We start from the raw sequence: 14177 nt of genomic DNA on the forward strand, positions 1-14177 counted from the left end.
ACTAGGAGATGTTTTTCAGCAGGTTTCATGAGATTCGACTTGAAGACCACTCAGCAATACCTCTTCTTTTATACAGTGTAAGAGTTCCTCACTGCAACAGTAGCGTTCAAGTGATTCGTTTATGTGTCCCCCTCAATTTTCTTACCCTCTGGCTGCTGCGTTACCTCAGCTCTCTCTTACAGCTGAAAAAAACTCACTGTAGAAATTGAGACAACTACGATCCCTGTGTGTGAGGATTTTGCTGCGGTTTACAGGCCGAGCTGAGGAAAAAGTGACTGAGCCACACAGTATTGTCTCAGCATAACGAAAATAAATAAATAAACAGAGTAAAGCGAGGCTTAAATTTAGAACAGGCCGTGTTTCAAGGACAACGGATTGTTGAATGAAAAACAGCAGAGATCAACATCAGCGTTAAAAGTCAAGCTCCATGCGCCTTTTTCTCCAAAGACCTGCCAAGAACCGCTTCTGCCCAAGCGAAGTCTCCCACCATCTGCAACAAATGTGCTCCATTAAAACAGTACCATATGGACAACAAGCCCTCGCTATTAACACGGCTTCTGTACGGCCTCCCTCGCTAACGCAGTGCACATTTCAAACTTTCAGTCAAATTGACTGGCTGAATTAATGTAGTGCCATAGAAAGTGGGTGGGCTAGGGCCAGAGATGGAGATCCCAGCGATTCCATGACTAAACTTACTCTGCATACTACAACAAATCTCCTCTATAGACGTTCTACAGACAGCAGAAGGGGAACGGAGAGCCAGACAAATTCATTTTCGACAGTAAAGACATCTCGCTACATCTTCAATACACAAGAAAAGGCCACAAACCAGATTAACGGCTAAAGTCTTAGAGAACTAAAGTTCCCAAAACTAATAATTTATTCCATGATGAAGATGACCACGTCTTCCTCCAGCATGTCAAGATGGCACTGACTCAACCCGGCTCACACAGAGGACACACATCAAATCAATTAGGCCTTTGTGGATTTAACCCGACCCAAAGGTTCACTCGATTTTTGTTTGTTTATTTTTCCCGTCACAGAGCCTTAAACACTGTTCATAATTAGAGTGGGGGGGAAAGGGGGCTAGGGATATTTTTCCCCAGAGTGCCGCTCGCTGACAGGTATTAGAGGACAGCACGTGACGTAAAACACACTCTGTGTTTTGACTCATTCAATCAACTGTTCCTTGACTGGTAACACAGTAATACTAATCAGAAGCTACTGTGACACAACTGTGCCCTGGCAAAAACGGCAAAATGAAATGTTGACATGTGGCAATATTAAGGGCCCACGGTGTCATGTGATCTCACAGTGCTGACTGGCCTACAGCCGATTGCTCAGTGAAAGCACACTGTGCTTGGGTGAAACGCAATACAGAAGGTTTAATTGAGGATGTAATAGGGAGTTTACGCTTTTGTGTCACACACAAATACTCAGCCTGGTCCATAATACAATTATTTTACTAGTATGGATGTCTTCCGTTCAAAAATATAAAAATGTATCTCAGAGCACTTTTTGTAGCTCAACTGGTAGATTTAGCAACATTGAAATTGTGGTTTTACTTCCCAGGGAACCCAAAAAATAGTTATGTACCCCTGTATACCTTCTACTGTAAGTCTATTTGGATAAAGGCTTCTGCTAAATGCATTAATACACTACAGAGAAGAAACATAAGTTTTAAAAAAAAAAGGCAGAAACAGATTCCATAGCAAAGCCAAAGCACTACCGTATATATTGAAGTGACTGATGACAGTCTAATTAAATTAGCATTTCATCCCCTTCTCATCCTAGCCGCTAAAGGTGTGAAAAGGTTTTGACAGTGCTGGGAACAGGAGAAAAAAAAATCCCTCTGTCCACAGATCCAAACACGTCTCACGGGTGTCCTCCTGTCACACGAGTGTACACATCTCCAAACGGCATCACAAAAGACGACGTGACAGTGAGGGGCTTCCTCCCCTCCACCATAGCCCACCGGTTAAATACACTCTCGCTTACAGCACCGGTGTCCCATCCCTTAGTCTCAACCCCCCTTGCTCACCCACCCTGATGAGTAGTGAATTAATTTGTGCAGAGCAACCCAACATTAGGAAGGTGTGTTGAAAGGTGTCTGCTCATGTTTCAAATTAAACGCACTGCTGGTCAGCATTAGCACCTAGATGCCCGTCGAGGCTGCGCGCCTGCCTCTGACACTTATCAGAGAGAGAGAGAGAAAAACTGGATTTGCCTGTTCACACTGGAATAATTAGAACATGTCAGGAAGAATTAATTTCCTCATTTTTCAAAAGGATACACAGAAATTACCATGTTATTATATGACAGGGTCCCTGGGAGGATTGTATTAAATTTGATTTCCAGCGCAGCCCACACAACAAATTAAAGTCATAAATAAGATGGAAAGAAGCAGGGCACAGAGCATATGTTTATGGCAATGAGTGAAGCCAGGGGACCAGAAAGAACTATCTTCATTTCATTTTATTTAAATCAGGCCGACACTCTGTGTCTGAATGACAGCGCTTGCTAATGAGGGCTCAGGGTCTCTTTTATATTAGCAAAGAGAAACAGCCACTTAGTGGGTTAGACAGCATGCACCTTTCCTCTACAACTCAACCAGCTGAGCATCTGACTCCCCTAATGGACACATTACCGTGTGCTTACAAACTTACAAGCCCTGCAAAAGGTGAGGTCTCTCTTAACTTACATCTGCGCAACAAATCAATTAGATCTCAGAAGCGGTTCCTCATTTCACAGGGGTTTTCTTCCCCTCAGCGCTTTACGCTTCATTTGCCGTTTGGGCTAGTTGAAGGAGACAGAACAAAGTTAAACAAGTTTAAAACGTAACAATGTTAAACTACTTTCAAGATCGCTGTTCATTCATTGCATGCGAGACGTTAGATTATGTAAAGACCGTTTAGAAAAATACTTTTTGCAGAAGAAAAAATAGACAACCTGCATTCATTAATGAAATGTAAAAAACTCCAAAATAACGACAGGAGTGACTCAAGGTGCCTAATATTTTCATCTCAGTGACTCACTAAGCGTTCGGGTGGGCAGTGCACTTATGAATGAAAGCATGTGGGAGAATCTACCCCATTATATGCAGCAGAGGAGCAGAAGTGCTAATTATATTCATACGAGTCAAGTGGTAATCAGATAGCCTCAGATTAATGGGCATGTTTAATGTGTGCGGATGACCTCAGCACTGAATGCCTTTAAAATCTACATGGGCTAAAATAAACAGATTTCTTTAACAAGTCACATTCCCAACTATTCAACTATTCCCACCTAAAAATATTCTCCTTATTACTGGGAGACTTATTTGTGCTGTGGTGATCCACAAAAAAAAAGATAAGTCAAGATACGTAAATGAGATAAAGCCAACAATGATATACGCTCTGTCTCTAATAAAGTTTGAGAAGTTGCTGCGAGTCCAAATCAACAGAACAAGCCGTCTTTTCAGATATGGTTATTGGTTAATGCAGGTGGCTGGCACATATATAAAAAAAAATAGCACTACTTTGCCTTTATACATTCAATATAATTAGCAGAAAATATGTAAAAAGAAAAGTGAGTGTGGATCGTTTTGAAATGCAGCTAAAAATACATCATATAATGCATACTTTTGAGTATTAATAACTTCATCTATAGTCAAGATTATAAACAATACAAGTTTATTTAGTTCAATCTTGCTTTTATTATAACTATTAATGATTTCTGTGCATATATACAGCAAGTTAAATAAATATACATTAGTAAAAATCTATATATTTTTCATAAATATCAATTATATTGATACTGACAATAAATTGATTTATATGCAAATTTATTTATTGCATTTTGTTATATTAATGCAAAAAAAAAGTAAATCATATATAATAAAATGCAATTAATTAATCATAAAATATGAAAACTACAATTACATTTCTTTCTTAATATTTGGAAACATTTGTATAAAAAAATCTGGATTTATATACTGTATTTAGAGTTTCGGTGCTAAATGATAAATTATTGTCAAAATGTCCTTCTCATTCAAGCTACAAGACTTCAACATTTCTGCTTTTTCTATTGGGGAAAATGCGCTTTGAATCTTTTATGTGGGTATTACCTTAACAATCATGCTGAGAAAGTGTAATACAGAGAGAAGCAAACTATGGGAATGGCCATCATTAGAGCCAAGTGCTCCCTTGGGCCCCACAAACTTTAAATAATTTGCAAATCAATTAACTGGCAACTCTCAACATAACAAGGATTTCACACCCCAGGGTCAGAGCACATTATCAGCTCTGGAGGATTCATGGCATTTTGGGAGAAAAGTTCATGGTTGGAAACATTAATTCATTTTACAGGACTTTTAGTTATGCATTATGCCCAGCTGTGGAAGCCAGGAGATTAATGTCATGTTCCTCAGTATGTCTATATATAGTCAATAAGAGAACGCCTTTTTACCTTGGTTACTGCCTTTACCTTGAAACAAGGGAAGACTGCCAAGTTTCTATTATGTATAATTCTTCTGAAAATTAGATAAAGCACATCAAGCCATCAAAAGGACGATATATTGAATAAACCTTAGCCGAAGTCTCTGCCCCAGCCATGACAGCGTGTTGTTGGGATGTTAGGTCATAGCGGGGTGATTGAAGACTATTGAAAATAGTCTTGCTCAAGATGATCAATGGTCAATTCTCAGACGAAGCCAGTCTGGTCTGCTAGACTATACCAGCCGAATGTAGTACAAATAAATGGAGTGTATTTCATTTGAAAAACGTATCCCATACGACCCTGTGGATTGAGAGGGCACACCAGTATGCGTGCAGAAGGTGCAGAGCCAGAATATGATGCTCTTGGCGTCACAGAACTAAACCTCATGAGAACTAATAAGAAAACGAATGGATACTGTGCCCTAAATACTTCAGCGAGGATCTCAACCATCGCAGATGTCTCAAGACCTTAGGACTTCCTTTCATGACAATAATTAAATCTTATTCTAAATTCACACTGATGAAATTTTATGTTCCATTGGGCCTTTCGGGTGGAAAGAAGAGAACGAAGGTTTTTTTTTTTTTTTCAATCGGGCTGATGAAATTAAAATGCCGATCCTATTGAACAGCCACTCTGACAACAATCACAAAGAGGGTCAGTAAAGAACTGTAGCTGGGGAGAGACTGTTAATAGATGAGGAAATAACCACCCAAAGGTTATTCATTTTCATTAGGGGCCCAGGAGAGCTGTTTATTTTAAAAAAAATATACAGAAAATCATTCCTGAAGACACTGGCCCCACAGAGACATCAACAGCGAGACACGCTAAATGCAAAATGAAGGAAGGCTCCGGCAGCTTTATTAGATGAATGGCACACACTGACAAAGAGTGTATTCTGCCTGTTCAAACAGATGCCGTCGCCTCTTCCTCAGGTGTTTCCAAATGACTTCGCGCAGGAGTGATTAAATGCCGGGCGCATGCAAGCCACGCGTTCGCCCAAATTACTTACTGCCTCATTTTGTGATTAATTAAACATGCAGATTAAAGTTGCAAAGGAATTTAGATTAATAAATGTGTTATAGGTCCGGTAAGAATCCCAGCTTTAGGGGAGGAACGATGGACGGGTACATTTCTTCTCTTCCTCATATTTAAACAGTGTGAAAACTGAAATGAAAAAGACACTGGACATAGATACAAATTTTCAATCCATACTGACAGCTTTAATATAGCTTTATCTCTCTCTGAAAGCTTGGCCTTTATTTCAATTGCATTTAAATGACTGACACATGTCTTGAAATATATATATATTTTTTATTTCAGATAGTTGGTGTACATAGTTTGCTTAAAATTACTATTTATTTATTTATTTTTAAGATTTAGGTCAGGACTAACCTTAAATCGCTGTACTTCAAATGTCTATTATTACCAAAATTAAGTCAAATCAATTAAGTTTTCAATACGAGAAAAATCAAATTTAAGCATTCACTCTCACCCACCCACCCACATACACACACTCGCACTGGTCTAAATGCTGACACAATGCCAACCTGATGTACAGTACAAGGCTTACACTGTTACCCTCAGTGCTGGAGCTGGGCCAGAGCATAGGTCTGATGTTTACTGTTCTAACTCAAGTGGTTCTTTCACTTTCATTCAGCTTAACAATCAGCGTTTCATTCCCTAAATAGAGACCTGACCCTGTGACATATCAATGTTAATATCTGTGTTCACAGGACCTAGAACGAGACAGGCCGTAGCTGTTCTGTAGTGGTAACACAGAACATGTAACCTCATCCCGAATGGTAAGACTACCACCCGTGGCACTCCAGAAAGTTCTGCTGTTACTAAAACTGATGTTTTAAACATCTCAAACACCTACTCTTGCTCAAAGAGAACAACACGCCCACTGAGCAGAGGTCAATCTAAAAATAAAAAAAAATCCAATAATAATGATAACGCATGATCTTTCTCCACTTCAGGCTCACAGGAAAATATTAAAACTCTCTCTTCCAGAGTTACAATTCGGGCAGACAAAACCTGCAATCACTTCCGGCCCCTTTCTTATAACTCTCCGTTCACTGATCTGCCTCTCTTTCCTCTGACATCCATACAGTGCGGACTTAAAACGCCATCGACACACACACCACAACCACAGCTTAAACAAAAAAGCGCCTGTAATAGAGCGTATTGATCTGAGCCGAAGACGCTGTTTGAATTGAAATCACGGGGATAAAGCTTCTGATTTAGTGTGCGGCCTTGAACTTTGAGCTGGAATATGCCATTCTAGGTGGCCTAATTATGCAGGGCCAACAGTGGGGCTTTCTGCACACTAATATAACTCTGTCCTGCACCTCATATCGAAGTGACATTTGAAAAAAGATTAATATGAACTTAACTTTCAGAAAGCTTGTTTGCTCAACATTACCAAGAGCAACACTTTGCCAGATATGATCTTTATTACTATGCTGGAAAGAGAAAACTCCCATTTAAGACATATTGTGGCAGAAAACTGCAGCCGTATATTGACTGTTTACTAAGACCCTGTCTGTGTTTCTTTAAAAGGGGCTCTTTCTTCATTGCTGTGAATGCTCTTATTGAGGGCGACTGGCAGCCTGAAAGTACCAATAACATAGTTGGTATTAGCATAGAGAATAGATTCGCTCTATATGCACCGATGGAAGTGTGTGTTTGAGCGGAAAGTGGAGGTAGGTGCTAAAAAGCAAACCAGTTTTTTAAATGACTACTTTATACCTTTTAAAGTAACAAAAAAGGCTATAATCTGCATCTAAATGTTAATATATAGCCTTTTATGGAAGTCCCTTGTGCTGTTTTTCAAGCAAACTTAGTTCTAGGAAAGTGACACAGAACAGAACAACACACTCATCATTGTAATCATTTGTGTAAGGCCACCATTTCCTGTGTTGATGAAGCATGTACAGCGGTTTAAAAATCAGACAGACAGACGCAAAAGGATAAGACAACAGCAACCATAGGACAAGTGTTAATGGAGCAGTGATACACAAGTAATGTTGGACAAGACACATAAACCAAAATATACTGTTTGTACTTACATAAACAGAAAGACTTTATCCCCAGCTCCCAAAGATCACTGGTGAGTTGATTTTGAATTCATGAAAATTACCTACAACAGAACAAAAAACAAAAACAACAACATGGTTAAGTTTGCACAGCTTGCTTTAAATGTGTATATATCAGTGTTGGGCAAAATTCAAAATTGGCTTTTTCTAAAACTATTTAATTATTGCACTCAAATTTGAAATGGAATTCTGCACCTTGTTTACTACAGCAATTCAATTAAAATTCAGGAACTAAATACATATAAAACACCATTCAAAAGTTTGGATTCTGTAAGATTTTAAAATGTTTTTCAAAGAAGTCTCTATGCTCGCCGAGGCTGAATTTATTTGATTAAAAAAAATGCAGTAATATTGTGAATTAGTATTACATATTAAAAAATGTTAATATTTTTTCAGCATCATTACTCCAGTCTGCAGTGTCACATGATCTTCCAGAAATCTAATATTCTGATTTTGTGCTTAAGAGATATTTCTTGTTATTATCAATGCTGAAAACAATTGTGCTACGTATTTGTTTGTTATCAAGAGTAACAACAAAGCAGAAGAACAGAAAACTGTGAGAGTGGATGTCAGACGAGTGAAGTGCAGGCAGGCGGTCCGAGTCCCAGCAGATGAAGTTAAACAGTCGTTGCGCCGCAGAGCCTCCAGTTACTCAGCTCTCTCCCTGAGGGACTCAATCCTAGACAATGTTTAGAGTCCACTTCTCTAATACCTCATTAATCTGTCCCTGCACTGTTTGATTCAACTAATAAATGGCTTTCATACAAAGTACTTGTTTTCTCTAATTCCTCTCTCTGCAGAGCACTAATGATTTATTTAGTTACACGCTCTGCTAGTTCTAGCAGGTCTTCTGAGGTCCTCCAGCAATGCCGGGCCGGCACAACCAAGGCAACACAAACAAACAGACGGTGCACCCAAACCACCAACAACACCCCGTTTTCAACATGATCCGACCATATGTGTAGTGTTACATTTCCCTTTTACGTGACAGTAGAAAAAGAGAGAGAGCGAAATAGTGCTGCACAAACCTCACTGATGTTCATTTCACCACATTATTCTGTTTTTCACAACAAGCAGGAATCTCATTACCAGTTGATTTATACAATTAGCCTGCCTCAGCATCACCAATTAAACAAGGACACAGGGGTTTGAGGTCACAGCTAATTGATCCGCCTGCAATTTGCGCCATCTCGGCACCGAGATCTGCCCTCCCGTCCTCCCGTACGAGCGCTAAAGAACTAAGTCAACGCACAGACTAAGTAAATGGCTGTGTGGGAGGGTGGGTTAATAGAATAAACTGCGAGATCTTTGGTCTCCAATGGATCTGAATGTGGCAACCTTGAGGCTGAAAGTGACAATGGGAGAAAAGATGCAGGAGGTCTGACCCTCGTGTGAATGGAAAGCTGTTGTCATCTTAATAGCACCTCTGAGCTGACAGTCTATTCCACGTTCTCAAAAGACCATGCCACAGGCCTGACTGCCTCCCAGTTCACACCGCGCACACACACACAGTGTGTATCTGTGTGCATGCGCTCATGCATCTCTCACAGAGTTAGGCCCAGCTCTCTTTCGTGCCACACACACTTGTCAGCGGTGGTAATTCTATAAACGCTTTTCTCTTTGTGAGCGATACAACATCTGACCAATTCCTGTTGGGCTTTAATAAAAACAGAGCTGTTTTATTAGCAGGGGACCAAAAAATAAAAAGGAATTTGAAATTGTAATTTGATGCTATGTGAGGAAAAACGATGGAAGTAAAACAATTATATTCATGTTTTTTTAAGCTAATAATTTTGTTTAGATAGGATTTTTTTTGTTATTGTAAATAAGATGACAATGATATTAGAAATAAATAAACTAACGCAATAAGCCCTGACCTACTATATAAATGACTGTGGCAGGCCACTGTAGTGCTAAGAAGAGCTGGATTAAACGGGACTTTCTAATTGGGTGATCATGAATTCATTAAAGAGAGTTCCAATCAGCACCAGCCTGTTTTTATTAGTCACCCAACAGTTTTATTACCGATTCATTGCGTCCGCAATTACCGCTGCGGCTTTCTAACATGTTGAGCTCTGTTTTCTCTCTTACTGACAATGACTGCAGTGATGAAGTAGCTGCGGTTGTACAAATGGGAGATGAAATAAAGAGAGATGAAGAAAGGAAGAACTGTTTGAGTGGCCGAGCGTCTTGGCAAATTGCTAGACGAAAAGCTAAAGCCCATTAAACCCCATGAGGACAGACTAGGGGGCACCCAAAAATTAATGATAGGGTTTCCTGTGAAATAACCTTTACGCCACATTGCATCAGATGAGGAATTGACCAGTTTAAATGAAAACAGATTTTATTTTTTAAATGTGCTGAATATTTCATAGGGGTTAACCCTTTGACTGTCACCGTCCCACAGGTGGGACGTTTGCCAGTATATTTTTAAAACAATAATATCTTAGTAAAAACCTTAAGTAATATTGACAAACTATATATCATTTGAAAGCTTACAATCTCTAGTTTTCATATTTGGTGACTGATTTTCAAAATAAATTACAGAGGAGCTGTAATTTATCAATTTGCAACAATAATATTTTCATACTCCTAAGGTGTTCAGTCCTTTATTTTGAAATAGTGATGAACATGAAAAATCATGAAAAAAATGGTAGAAACCTCAGTTTGTTTTCATGCCAAGAGTTCAAAAGATAGCATTTGTTCAATTATTTTAGAAAAAAAGGTCTGAAAATGTTTTAGAAATAAAGAAAAACCATATATGGAAATGGAGGCGCCCTTATATGGGCAGTAATGTCAACTAGTGAAAAAGTGTGGTACTGCGCCCAAACAAAATCTTACTGAAAGCTCATTTTTTGAGATATCAACCTAAAATTTAAAACACAACTTGTTCAGATTTTTGGCTTTGATTTTTGTGCAGTTTTAGAGTTACCCAGGTTTTGAAAAAATATATTTTATATAAAATATGAATCATTTTTTTATTTTATTTTATATTTTCATAAACTCAAACTTCTATAACTTTTTTTCTGTTACACTTTCTTAATTTATTTCACTTCTACAAAAATCTGCCAATTTTCTTCTTAAAAACAAGACCAATCTTACATCCATATTCCAAAGCATTCTTGAGTTACAAACATTTAAGTTCGGAAAGTGCATTTTCATGTATATTCAAAAAAAGGGGCGTGACACTTAAAGGGTTAAGTAGGGTGCTTAAACTCATGTTGGTGAGGCTAATCCATCGACCATGACAGTGACTCCAGCTAGCCCCTCCAACAAACACACTACCACAAACTGACTCCAGGAGCACAAGCCAATGGATACACACACACACACACACAGAGAGAGAGAGAGAGAGAGAGAGAGAGAGAGAGAGAGAGAGAGAGAGAGAGAGAGAGAGACACGAGTAACTGATTCTCCAAAAAGCCTCCGTTCTCCTACATTAAATTATTTTCAAGTTCATAGCCAGTATAAAATAAAAGTGGGGAAGTCGTCTTTTCCTTAGCCAGTGATAAACTGTACATTCTTTACATTTCACTCAAGAACAAGAATTCAGAATCAAAAGAAAAGTCCTTTCAGAAACCCAATGAGCCTTCAAATCCCAAGCATGTGTTCATCTACAGTAGGTTCAGCTGATTAAATCAATCCTCTACATAACAGCGCTGTGTCTTTGACCATCATATGACGATTGGGAATCAGTGACTAACCTCACATTAGCAGCCATGCTTTCGCACGGCATGCGCAGGAAGCTTGTTTTAAATATACTTGCAAAAGTGGGAGAAATACAGTAGCGTGCTTTACATAATGCGTTGTAAATGTGTACTGATAAGAGAGCTTTAAGAGGCTGAACTGTAAGGCAAAGTGGTTCAGATGGGTCAAATATAGATGAAATCCTTCATCTTTCTGACCATGGACATGCTGCACTCTCCTAAGGAGGGAACATTTTAATTTGCATCAACTTTGCCTTGGCTTTCTTCTGATCCAGCAACCTGCAAAAAATAAAATCACTTTAAATGTCCTATTTCCCCCAGTCCAGAACATGTTAAGAGGGGATTTAGGGGAAGTAGTTATTGGGACAAAAGAGGCAATATCCCCCATCAGCAGGACGGTCTCTTACTTGGTGGAGGACAGGTTATCTCTGTACTAACAGCAGGGCCACTGACAGGGTCTGGAGGATGGGAGAAGAGGCGGGGGTGGGTGAAAATAAGGCAGAACTGAGCCGAAAGACGGGCCACTCACACCCAGCAGTGGCCGGAAGAGCAAAAGAGGTAAAGTGGTGTTTTTGTCAGATCCAATATTCCTATTGACAAAAATAAACTAGTGCGCATCCACAGCTGACATATCTGTGTGTGTAAAGCACGATACCAGTACAGTTGTAAGGGGAGTGCGCCATTCAAGACTGAATTGATAATGCCTTTTTAATTTCAATTCAATTCCTGAATTTTTTATTTAAATAAAGTAGAAAAATGAAAGTGAATTAAAAAAGAATAATTTAACTGTCATTTTTAACTTGACTGTTTAAAATTTCAATTTTAAAGAAACATTTTAAAAGCTTTGAAGTTAAGGTTTATAGAGCAACAAATGCTAGAGAGAGCGAGAAAAAAAACTGATATGAAATGCCACCTATAGAAATGTGTATACGATTAAATTTATGTTTAAATTTTTTTTTTTTTAGAATTTAATAAATTAATTTAACATCCCAAAATGCATTACCTGCATTGAAATTATTTGAATTGTAATTCAGTCTTGTAATTGTGTTATGTGTTCCATTTCAATTCAAACTCGCGCACTCAAAGGGAGAAAATTCTTCAATCTGAATTGTCTCCAAAGACCAATAAAGACCCAATAAGTGGGATTCATGTCAGAAAGAGCAGTGGATCCAAAAAGATCAACTTTCTTTCACTGAAATAAAATAAGACACGTCCCATTTCATTGATCTTCCTCTTTGAATGTGCACATGCTTAGTTTAAGAGGGCCTGCTTACAGCCGAGGGTGTTTATAAAGCGTATTTCACAACTCCCAACGTGGATGGGGGAGGTTGCGCTGTTTTTAAATCAAACATCTCCTCTCCTTGGGCTTGCAGACAGCACCGCAACCAAGCCAGACTTTCATGTCTGACAGTGGAGATACATTTCATGTGATTTACTCTGCTGTGAAATAACAACAACGAAAGTCCGTATTAGGGGAAGAAAGGGTTGACCGGCGACCACGGGCCTCAAATCCACCCCGAGAGGAATTCGACTCCCAGCTGGTAAAATACAGTCATACCGGTTTCTCTGTGAAACACACACACTTCAGTAAATGATTAGAATGCAATTCCAGCAAAAGCGAGAAAGCAGGTCCTTGTCTTTTTTATCATTGATTTGGCATCAGTCGATGGAGTTTATTCCCTAGCCATGACACAAAGCACTTTCCCACCCCCCTATTTATCCGTCCCTACCATTGAGTTGGGTTATGGAAACAAACCTGCTTCCCTCTCTCTCTCTCTCTCTTTCCCAGGTAATGTGTTTATTCTCCTGGTCTCATCTTCTAGTTTACGGGGCTGCCGGCCGCTCTCCCTCTCTCTCTCTCTCTCGCTCTCTTATCGCCCGTGCTCTCACGGGGCATTTTAGCTGCTGAAATCCTGTTCACCACATACCGGTTTTAGAATCTGTGAAATGAGTGGCGAAGAAGCGTGGCCACAATGTCTGCCTGTGTTGCCAATGGCCTCGAAAATGGGTCCGGGAGCTTTTTGTCCAGGGAATGCATAAATGGAAGTTTTTAACACCTCAAAGAAAGGCTGTGCCTTTGTGTGGCCAGACGAGAGAGAGCCCTGGCTCTCCTGAGGAGGCAGACATGCTGAGTGCTACAGGACAAAGAACCCAGAGCCTGAAGCAGCAGGAGCACAGATACACACACCTGCCTTGCACACACACACACACATTTTTATGGTATAATACGCACACAATGGACATGAGAAACATATATGTGGATAAAGCCAAGGACATGCACAAACAGGTCAAGTATGTGGGATAACACAACAAATGATTGCTGAACGTTTGAACATTCACTCACTCACGCGAATCATTTCAGAGAATATTACTTGTTTTACTGTATGGGCTGCAAAATGAATAAAAAAATAAACAAGATTCCATCTTCTGTTTTGTCAGACTTTTTCAATTGACACCACAATTTTTTCAGCAGTTAAAGTTGTGACTCTTGCATGTCTTAGATGGAAATGCCTGATAAACACTAAATTGAGATATGCTGCCAAAAAAAAAAAATATTGTCATAAAAAGCTTTTATTTATTATATCCGGTTCATTTGTGAGATTCAGAACTTTGCACAGTTTACCCAAATAAAATAGGTATTTCATTATAGAAATGATATACAATAATTTTGAAGACACAGCAAATATTAAGATAAATGACACAGATGCCGATCAAATCGTATTCATAAAAGATAAGGAGATGAAAGTCATTATGTGACTGATAACTAAAGCCTGAAAACAAGTTAAAAAAATTGATTGATGTGCCTTCTACCATTGGGAAAAATTATTCCCATACAGATTATCCCTTATTGCAATTCATTTGATTTTGTTTTTCAGACAAATATAAAAAGACAGGT

General features: G+C 39.0%; 1 protein-coding gene across 32 annotated transcripts in view; it reads right to left on the reverse strand.

Annotated features, from left to right (window-relative positions):
- The window catches only part of sox6 (SRY-box transcription factor 6), a 147889-nt gene that overhangs the window by 116754 nt on the left and 16958 nt on the right, over positions 1-14177 (reverse strand). For all 32 annotated transcript variants that reach the window (XM_079596628.1, XM_079596612.1, XM_079596635.1 and 29 more), the window contains exon 3: positions 7548-7618. The gene's annotated coding sequence lies outside the window, so the exon portion shown is untranslated. The remainder of the gene's footprint in view (positions 1-7547; positions 7619-14177) is intronic.

Source organism: Phoxinus phoxinus, assembly GCF_949152265.1.
Source record: "Phoxinus phoxinus genome assembly, chromosome: 2".
Lineage (NCBI taxonomy): Eukaryota > Metazoa > Chordata > Actinopteri > Cypriniformes > Leuciscidae > Phoxinus > Phoxinus phoxinus.